The sequence below is a fragment of the Grammomys surdaster genome, unplaced genomic scaffold (genome assembly GCF_004785775.1).
Source record: "Grammomys surdaster isolate TR1022 unplaced genomic scaffold, NIH_TR_1.0 140, whole genome shotgun sequence".
Classification (NCBI taxonomy): domain Eukaryota; kingdom Metazoa; phylum Chordata; class Mammalia; order Rodentia; family Muridae; genus Grammomys; species Grammomys surdaster.
The window spans coordinates 1467175-1475079 of NW_021604598.1; the positions used below are offsets into that span (position 1 = coordinate 1467175).

At 41.4% G+C, this 7905-nt stretch overlaps 1 protein-coding gene across 1 annotated transcript in view; it reads right to left on the reverse strand.

Annotated features, from left to right (window-relative positions):
* LOC114618065 (zinc finger protein 426) overlaps nt 1-7905 on the reverse strand; it is a 21108-nt gene extending 13203 nt beyond the window's left edge. The window contains exon 1 of the mRNA XM_028763689.1: nt 7533-7905. The gene's annotated coding sequence lies outside the window, so the exon portion shown is untranslated. The remainder of the gene's footprint in view (nt 1-7532) is intronic.

The window sequence follows — 7905 nt, forward strand, 5'->3', positions numbered from 1 at the left end:
GCTTACATCACACTGACAGTCAATAGCAGAGAGATGAAGGGGTCCTTACTTGCTTGCTCCCTCATATTCAGCTTACTTTCTCCTGTCTTATATGTTTCAGAGTCCAAAACCAGGAAATGGTGACACCCTCAACAGGGTGGGCCTTCCTATAGGAATGAACAATCAAGACAATGCCCCCCTGACGTGCTCACAGGCAAATCTGATTTACATAGTTCCTCTCTCAAACTCTTTTCAGGTGATTCTGTGTTGAAAAGTTGACAATTAAAAGCTAATTATCACACCACAAAGGAGAAAAACAATCCCACAGGATTGGTTAAATGAAGTAGGGACAGGAGGGCAGAATAGAAGAAGGAGTGAGGGAAAGATAACACTAAAGGCTCTTGATAATATTTTATGGAAACCTACCTTCCTAAAATGCATACTTACATAAAAAGGAGTTAAATGGAGTTACCCTATAACCAGACAACAATGCCTCTACTGGATACCTCAGACTAACACATAAAAAGTTCAGTGCCAGCAATGAATTACCTCTTCTGGATTTGTTGGCCAGTGGTGCTGCACAGACCTCCAAACATTACAGACTGGACACTGCACTTGCTTACCCTCCAAAACTTGAGAAAAATACCCCTATTGCTGAAGACACCACATACTTTAGCCACAGAACATGAAGAAATCAAGCCGGTATTAACCTGGAAGCTGTATCCCTATTGGCTAGCTTTCATGGTGCTGAATGATATACATGCTACTGAGGGGGAAAAGGAATCACCAATCTTATCCAGCTGTGAACTCTGCAAGCTACAATGACAACCAGCGTGGAAACAGATGTAATGGGAATACTTTCTGATTGGAGTTAAGGCTCTCTGCACAAGACGGAAACCATTCCAAGAAACCATGAGCCCATACCTAGTATTATCAGAGTCAAGAAACCTTGGCTAGATAGGATTTAGACCCTAGGGGGAAACCTACCACCGCTATTCTGCTAAATAGACAGTATTTTTTAAAAAACCTCCTAATAACTTATCACTATACCAACAGATTAGTACATCTCTAAATCTTCATCAGAGACGCTTCCTGCAGTAGATGGCAATCAACACAAAGATCCACAACTGGTCAGAGTGCTCAACCCAGTGAAACATCTCAATCACACTTTTCTTCTCAAGGCTCAGGAATCATCAAGGAAGAGGGAGTAGAGAGAGCAGAAGCCACAAATGACCTCAATGAATGTGTTTCCCAGACACACTAGGGTACATGCACAAATGAACTTATAGCAGTGGTGCTAACACGGACAAGACCTCTGCAAGCCCAAGCAAGACAAAAATCTCAGCACAGAGGTGAAAGGAGACAAAGTCTAACACCGAGCAGAGGAACATCAGTTGTCTACAATTCAGTGGATGGAGTGTTTGGGCAGCACAAACTGTACTAGAAAAGAAGAAAAGGAGGAGGAGGAAGAGGAAAAAGCAGCAGAAGCATAAAAGCTGGGTAGGAAGGGAGAATGGAACTGGTCTGGGAGAAGGTGAAGAGAGAAGTGAATATGGTAACTGTGTGAAATTCTAAAGAGAAGAGAAAACAGCCATCAGGGGCATTTTATAATACTATACATCACGGGGCCACTGAGTGAGTTCAAAGGGTGATTATAAGGTGTTGGCTGGTACCTAGGATATGATTTTGACAAAACATGCAGAGTGAGTGTCAATACTACAGGCTTTGTGTTTATGGCACATCCTAGTAACACAGAACTCAATACATTAATTGTTCCCATATTTATATTCCAGTATGCTATTCATGATCAATCAGTCTGAACAGAAGAAATAAGGTAACTATGGGACAATAAAACATTGAGAGAAACCATATCCATTAACTTATATTGATGAAAGTATTCAATAATCTCAGTTATTTCTGTTCATCTCTTACTGTACTGAATTTATAAATCACAGATACTTCTGTTTGGTGGGGGGATGGTATACAGACAGTTCTATACTCTCTACAGTTTGAGGCATCTACTGTATCTCCCATAGGACCCAAGGAGATGGCTCAGTGGGTAAAACACTTGCTGTGTAAGCATGAAGACACTGGGTGTGGATTCCTAGTGCCCACATAAAATCCAATAACTTAGCACATGCCTGTAACCCCAGCGCTGAAAGGGATGTGGGGTCAGAGACATATTGGCCAGCTAGTCTAGCCAAAATGGTGAGCTACAGTTTTAATGAGAAACCCTAACTCAAGAATTAATATAGGCAGAAGACACAGATGTTGACCTCTGAGTTCCACATGTGTATCTAAGCACACAAAACTATGCATGCATATATACACAAATAATTTAATGATTTTTAAAACTCATTTATTTAAAAAGTCTCTCCTGGTGAAAGGGGACCATTATACTGTTCATTTCACTCGGCAGCCTGACAATGGAGGGAGGTACCAAATGAGAAAGGGGTTCAGGTGAACACTGTACACTGAGAATAGTTTCAATATGGAAAACATGGGAAGGTAAGCAAGAAGAAATAGATATGCTGCTGACTAGGGCCCCAGCTGAAGCCAAAGATGCTATTATAAAGGGGATGGGTATCACAGAATGTGGTGACTTGAGTAAGGTACATACAGGTGATACAGACCTGGAATCCCAGCACTTAGGAGGTAGGGACAGGAAGTCCATGAGCACAAGGTTATTCTCAGCTACACAGGGAATTCAAGGCCAGCCTGAGTCCTGTCTCCAAACAAAACTGAACATGACATTAGAGTTAACAAAGGAGAACATTCTTACCAAATGTTCAGTAGTTTCAAACACATGTGATCATGAGACAGCTGGTTGACCACAGCATTTAATGCTATGAACAATGTAAAGTTTGAACAAGTGTGCTCGTCCCTACACTTGTCCTTTATTAAGGAAGTGAAGACTAAGGTATGAAAAGCAGCAGCGGCGTACTGAGCTGCAACACGTTTCCATAGTGCAGCAGTATCCGCCCACAGCACACAAACTCACACTGCTATTCACACACCAAACCTGAGGAGCTCCTTGGAAAGCCTGAGAAGAGTCTGAGAGACCTCCACCTGGGACCAGGGACTAAACTGTTCCTATAACTATAAGTCATCAGAGGCCCAGGTCTGATTCAACAATGGTTCGGGCCTTAATATCCATGCCAGGTTTATGGCATGTTCAAGTAAGCTTTCTTCACATTGTGCAAAGGTGTGTCTCTGTATTTTCAATTGTGAATTCTGTACCATCAGAGAGCTATGTGCTGGCAGGATTTTGGTATTGTTTCTATGGTCCATTGCCTTGTTTTCTATTTTGTAAATACTTGTCATTCCACGCCTGCCTAAAGGCAATCTGGAAATGTATCAGAGGCTTTCTTGCAGCTGATTGGTTATAACGAAGATATGAGGGGCAGGAGCTGGGCAGAAAATAGGGGGTGGAACTTTCAGGCAGACAGAATGTCCCAGAGAGAAGAAAGCAGTCATTGAGAATGGACATGGAGGGCCGGGCAGTGGTGGCGCACGCCTTTAATCCCAGCACTTGGGAGGCAGAGGCAGGAGGATTTCTGAGTTTGAGAGTTCGAGGCTAGCCTGGTCTACAGAGTGAGTTCCAGGACAGCCAGGGCTACACAGAGAAACCCTGTCTCGAAAAACCAAAAAAAAAAAAAAAAAAAAGAAAAGAAAAAAGAGAATGGACATGGAGAAGAACAGAGAGTGGATATGGAGAGGAACAATGACCGGACCAGAGCACAGAGGTACAGAGCTAGCCATCTGGTGGGCTGTATTTGGGTTAAGTTAGATAAGCTAGCTAGGAGACTGCCTAAGCTTTAGACTTCATTAGCAGCCACGTTGTCTTATTTACACTGCTGGAGGCAATCCTTTTTCCTTCCATAATGGGATATTCATGACCTGGAATATTATGGGCAGCTGGGTATGGAGTCTGCATTTGTGACAATCTGTTCTCCGATGCTTGATGTATGGCCCAAAACTGAGAAGGGCAATTTCTTCCATCAGAAGAGTAAGGCAACAAAAGCATCTCAGACAGATACTCCACAAGGCATGAGAAATGCTGATAAACTCTCCACAGTGAAGGATTATCACAAGGTGATAACAAGATTAGCTGTCGGTAGCAATTTGTCAGTAAAAATTTAAAATAAAGGATGTATTCCCACCAGAAATAAGAAAGTAGGATCAGCAAGATGGCTCAGTAGATAAAGGTATTCACTACCAAGCCTAGGGAGTGCTGTTTAATTGCAGAGTCCTTAGGGGTGGAAGGAGAGAACCAACATTCCCAAGTTGCCCCCTGATCTGAACCCACCCCCCTAAGCATAATTAAAAATAGAAGGATAAGTGAGTGACATTGCATTTTTTTTTGTCTTAATAAGCATCAGGGCCTCAAAGGGGATAGGAACTACACAGGAAGACCAAGAGTCAACTAACCTGGACCCTTGGGTATCTCAGAGACTGAACCACCATCTGAAGAGCATACACGCCCTAGAACTAGGCCTCCCTGCACATATGTAACAGATGTGCAGCCTGGTCTTCATATGGGTCCCGAACAATTAGAACTGAGGCTATTCCAAAAGCTGTTGCTTATATGTAGGATATGTTCTCCTAGCTAGGCTGCCTTGTCTGGGAGGCAAGTAGGAGAGGATGCACCTAGCCTCGCAGAGACTTGAAGTACCAGGGAGGCCGCCACCTGCTCAGAGGAGAAGGGAAGGGGGGGATGGAAAGGATTGTGGGAGGGGGTGACAAGGAGGGAGAGCAGTGAATGGGTTGAAAAGTGAATAAATAAAATAAATTAATTAAAATTTTAAAAAAGTCTGTCAGGCCCAGCACTTGGGAGGCAGAGGCAGGTGGATTTCTGAGTTCGAGGCCAGCCTGGTCTACAGAGTGAGTTCCCGGACAGCCCGGGTTATACAGAGAGACCTTGTCTCAAAAAACCAAACCAAACCAAACCAAACCAAACCAAACCAAACCAAACCAAACAAAACAAACAAACAAACAAACAAAAGTCTGTCAGGGCCAGTGAGATGTTTTACCAAGCGGGAAAGGTACTTGCTACAAAGCCTGAAAAACTGAGTTCTATCTCTGGAAAGCCAGAGGTTTCTAACAGATAATTTCCATAATTTCCATAAATGCTGTGGTACGCCTACACACACACACACACACACACACACACACACACACAGAGTGTAAGAATAAAGTATGTGGAATGAAAATCCTAGAAGATGCTATCAATGCCATACTTGTGGTCCTAGAGAAAATTATATACGGTTAAGATGCTGCCTGTGATGACAAAGTTGCTGAGGTACTTCAAAGGCAGCCTGGAAGAGTATACTGTGTTCATGCTGAATGACTGAGGCACACTACAGATAACAAGCTGTTAAAACAGGCACAGAGGGGCTGCTGAGACACTCAATGAGTACAGTGCTTGCCACACAAGCCTTATTACATGAGTTCAATTCCCGGAATCCACATCAAGATGGAAGGAGAAAACCAACTCTACCAAGTTGTACTCTGACCTCTGTATACACACACGCGCACACACACACACATCATACAATAATAATAAATAAAAAGAAACAGGCAACTAAGTAAAAGGAATACATTAGCCAATATATAAGTAAAAACTACATACCAGTTGTTGAATGAGTAGCAATATTCAATTTTGTACATGGGGGCTTTGATTATGGAACCATAACACTGAAGTATACAGTACAGTAATATACTGCAAGGTACTATCTATGAATCTGATACATGAAAATCAATTATATAAATTTTGGATTTTGAATTAGATTAAAAATATAGAACTTCATTTTATTATTTCCTTACACATGACAAAAATTTATCACATGCTCACTTTATATTACTTACATTAAAATACAGACATATAGAAATATATAAATCTCAGGAGTCATGAGGCAGGAGCAAGAGAAAGCATGAGTTACATAGTGGATTCCAGGACATCTAGGACTACACAGTAAAAATCTATTTCAAAAAAACATAAATGAAAATGTAAAGACTGATATAAACTCATAATCTATTACAGTACATTGTATTTCAAGCTCTTAATGGGGTCATTTTGAAATCATTAACTAGGTTGGCCCGTAGCTTAGCTGTAGGGCATTTGCCTTGAGTTAATGATTTCATCTTTGCTGTGTGATTTTTTTTTTCCAGTCTGTAGACTGAACCCAGAGCCTTGTACATTCTGTGCACAATAGAAAAACACTCTACCAACTGAGTTGCATACCCAAATAACTCTATTCTTTGATTTTCTTGATTGAATCTAACAATATTTTGCTTTCAGTAAGACAATGTCCTAATCTAGGTGATGCATTACCAAGTATTTAACAGTCAAGTGTTTTATCTATTATTATTCAGAGATAGGGTTACAACTATGCAGACTGGACTGGCCTGAAACTATGTAACTATCCTGGCATAGAAATCATGTTCTTGGGCTGGAGAAATGGCTCAGTGGTTAAGAACACTGGTTGCTCTTCCAGAGGTCCTGAGTTCAATTCCCAGCAACCACATGGTGGCTCATAACCGTCTATAATGAGATCTTATGCCCTCTTCTGGTGTGTCTGAAGACAGCTGCAGTGTACTCAAATATATAAAACATATAAATCTTAAAAAAAAAAGAAAGAAAGAAAGAAAGAAAGAAAGAAAGAAAGAAAGAAAGAAAGAAAGAAAATCATGTTCCTATTCTCCTGCTGCTGAGATTACTGCTATATGCCACCACGTCGCCCACTATTTCAGTTTACATCTTAGCAAACAATTCACCATACAATATATTTATCTGCTGGGCAAAGAGTAGACACAGACTGCTCCATGAAGTAACTGTACCACAACAGATACTAGACCATCAAATACAGCATACGTACATCTAAGATTTTTTAAAAAGAGAAATGAAGGGGATTGTTGGGGAGAGAACACTAACTTATCAATCTTAATAGTTAATTCTATGATTTTTAATAATCTAGCTTTTCACATTTCTTCTGTGAACTCCAAGCAGTTTAGTGATGAACAGGCCTAAAAACTAAGAGAAAAATATGTGTAGCATGCACAAGGCCCTGGATTTGATCACTAGCACAGGGAGAGAAAAGGGATGAGGAAACAAACACAAGCCTAGGAACTTTAGATGTGGAAAACAGCTCACTATAACTGTTTCTTGGGTTTTTACTTGTTTGTTTTTTAATACAGTATTTCACCATGTAGCAACTGGTTGGCCTGGAACTGCTTTTGTACACCAGGCTAGCCAAGAACTCATAGCATTACTTTTGCTACCTGTGTGATGTGAGTAAAGGCCTGCCCTCTAGGTTTCTATGAATGGACTTGAGATCTACCAACGTTTATATTATACACTCTCAAGAAAGATGTACATTCTAAATAATTAAGAAATATGTATCTGGAACTAACGATCAAAATAAAACACGCACACACTAAATAAAATACAATCTAACAATATGAATTAAGTTTTCATCCCAGACATTGGTTTCTAAGTTTTTTAAAAAAGGAATTCTGCCTTTTCCAAACGCCACCTTTCACTAAGTGCTCACCAGAGGCGCTGAAATCGCAAGGTTTATGACGCTGGTCAATCCAACCACTACTCCGGCAAAAATTCATTTCTTTCTGAGGAGAAAAATAAAACAGCTTTTTCCATAGAAGTTGCTTTGGCAGCTTTTGTGGAGCAGGAGCATCGTAGATGCAGCCATCGCCAGGACCCGCCCTCTGGGCACTTTCCCACCCTGGTGACTGACAGCCAGAGAGGACTCAGACTTGGTCGCGCCCGGAAGCGCCGTGGCAAGTGGAGCAGAGCTCAGCACTCTCGTTCTTTATCTCCCACCGCAACCTCCAAGTAGTCCTTATACCGCAGAATCCACAAAGGCCAGATAACTCCGCAACTCTTCAGTGCGGAGAAGAGCCGGAAGA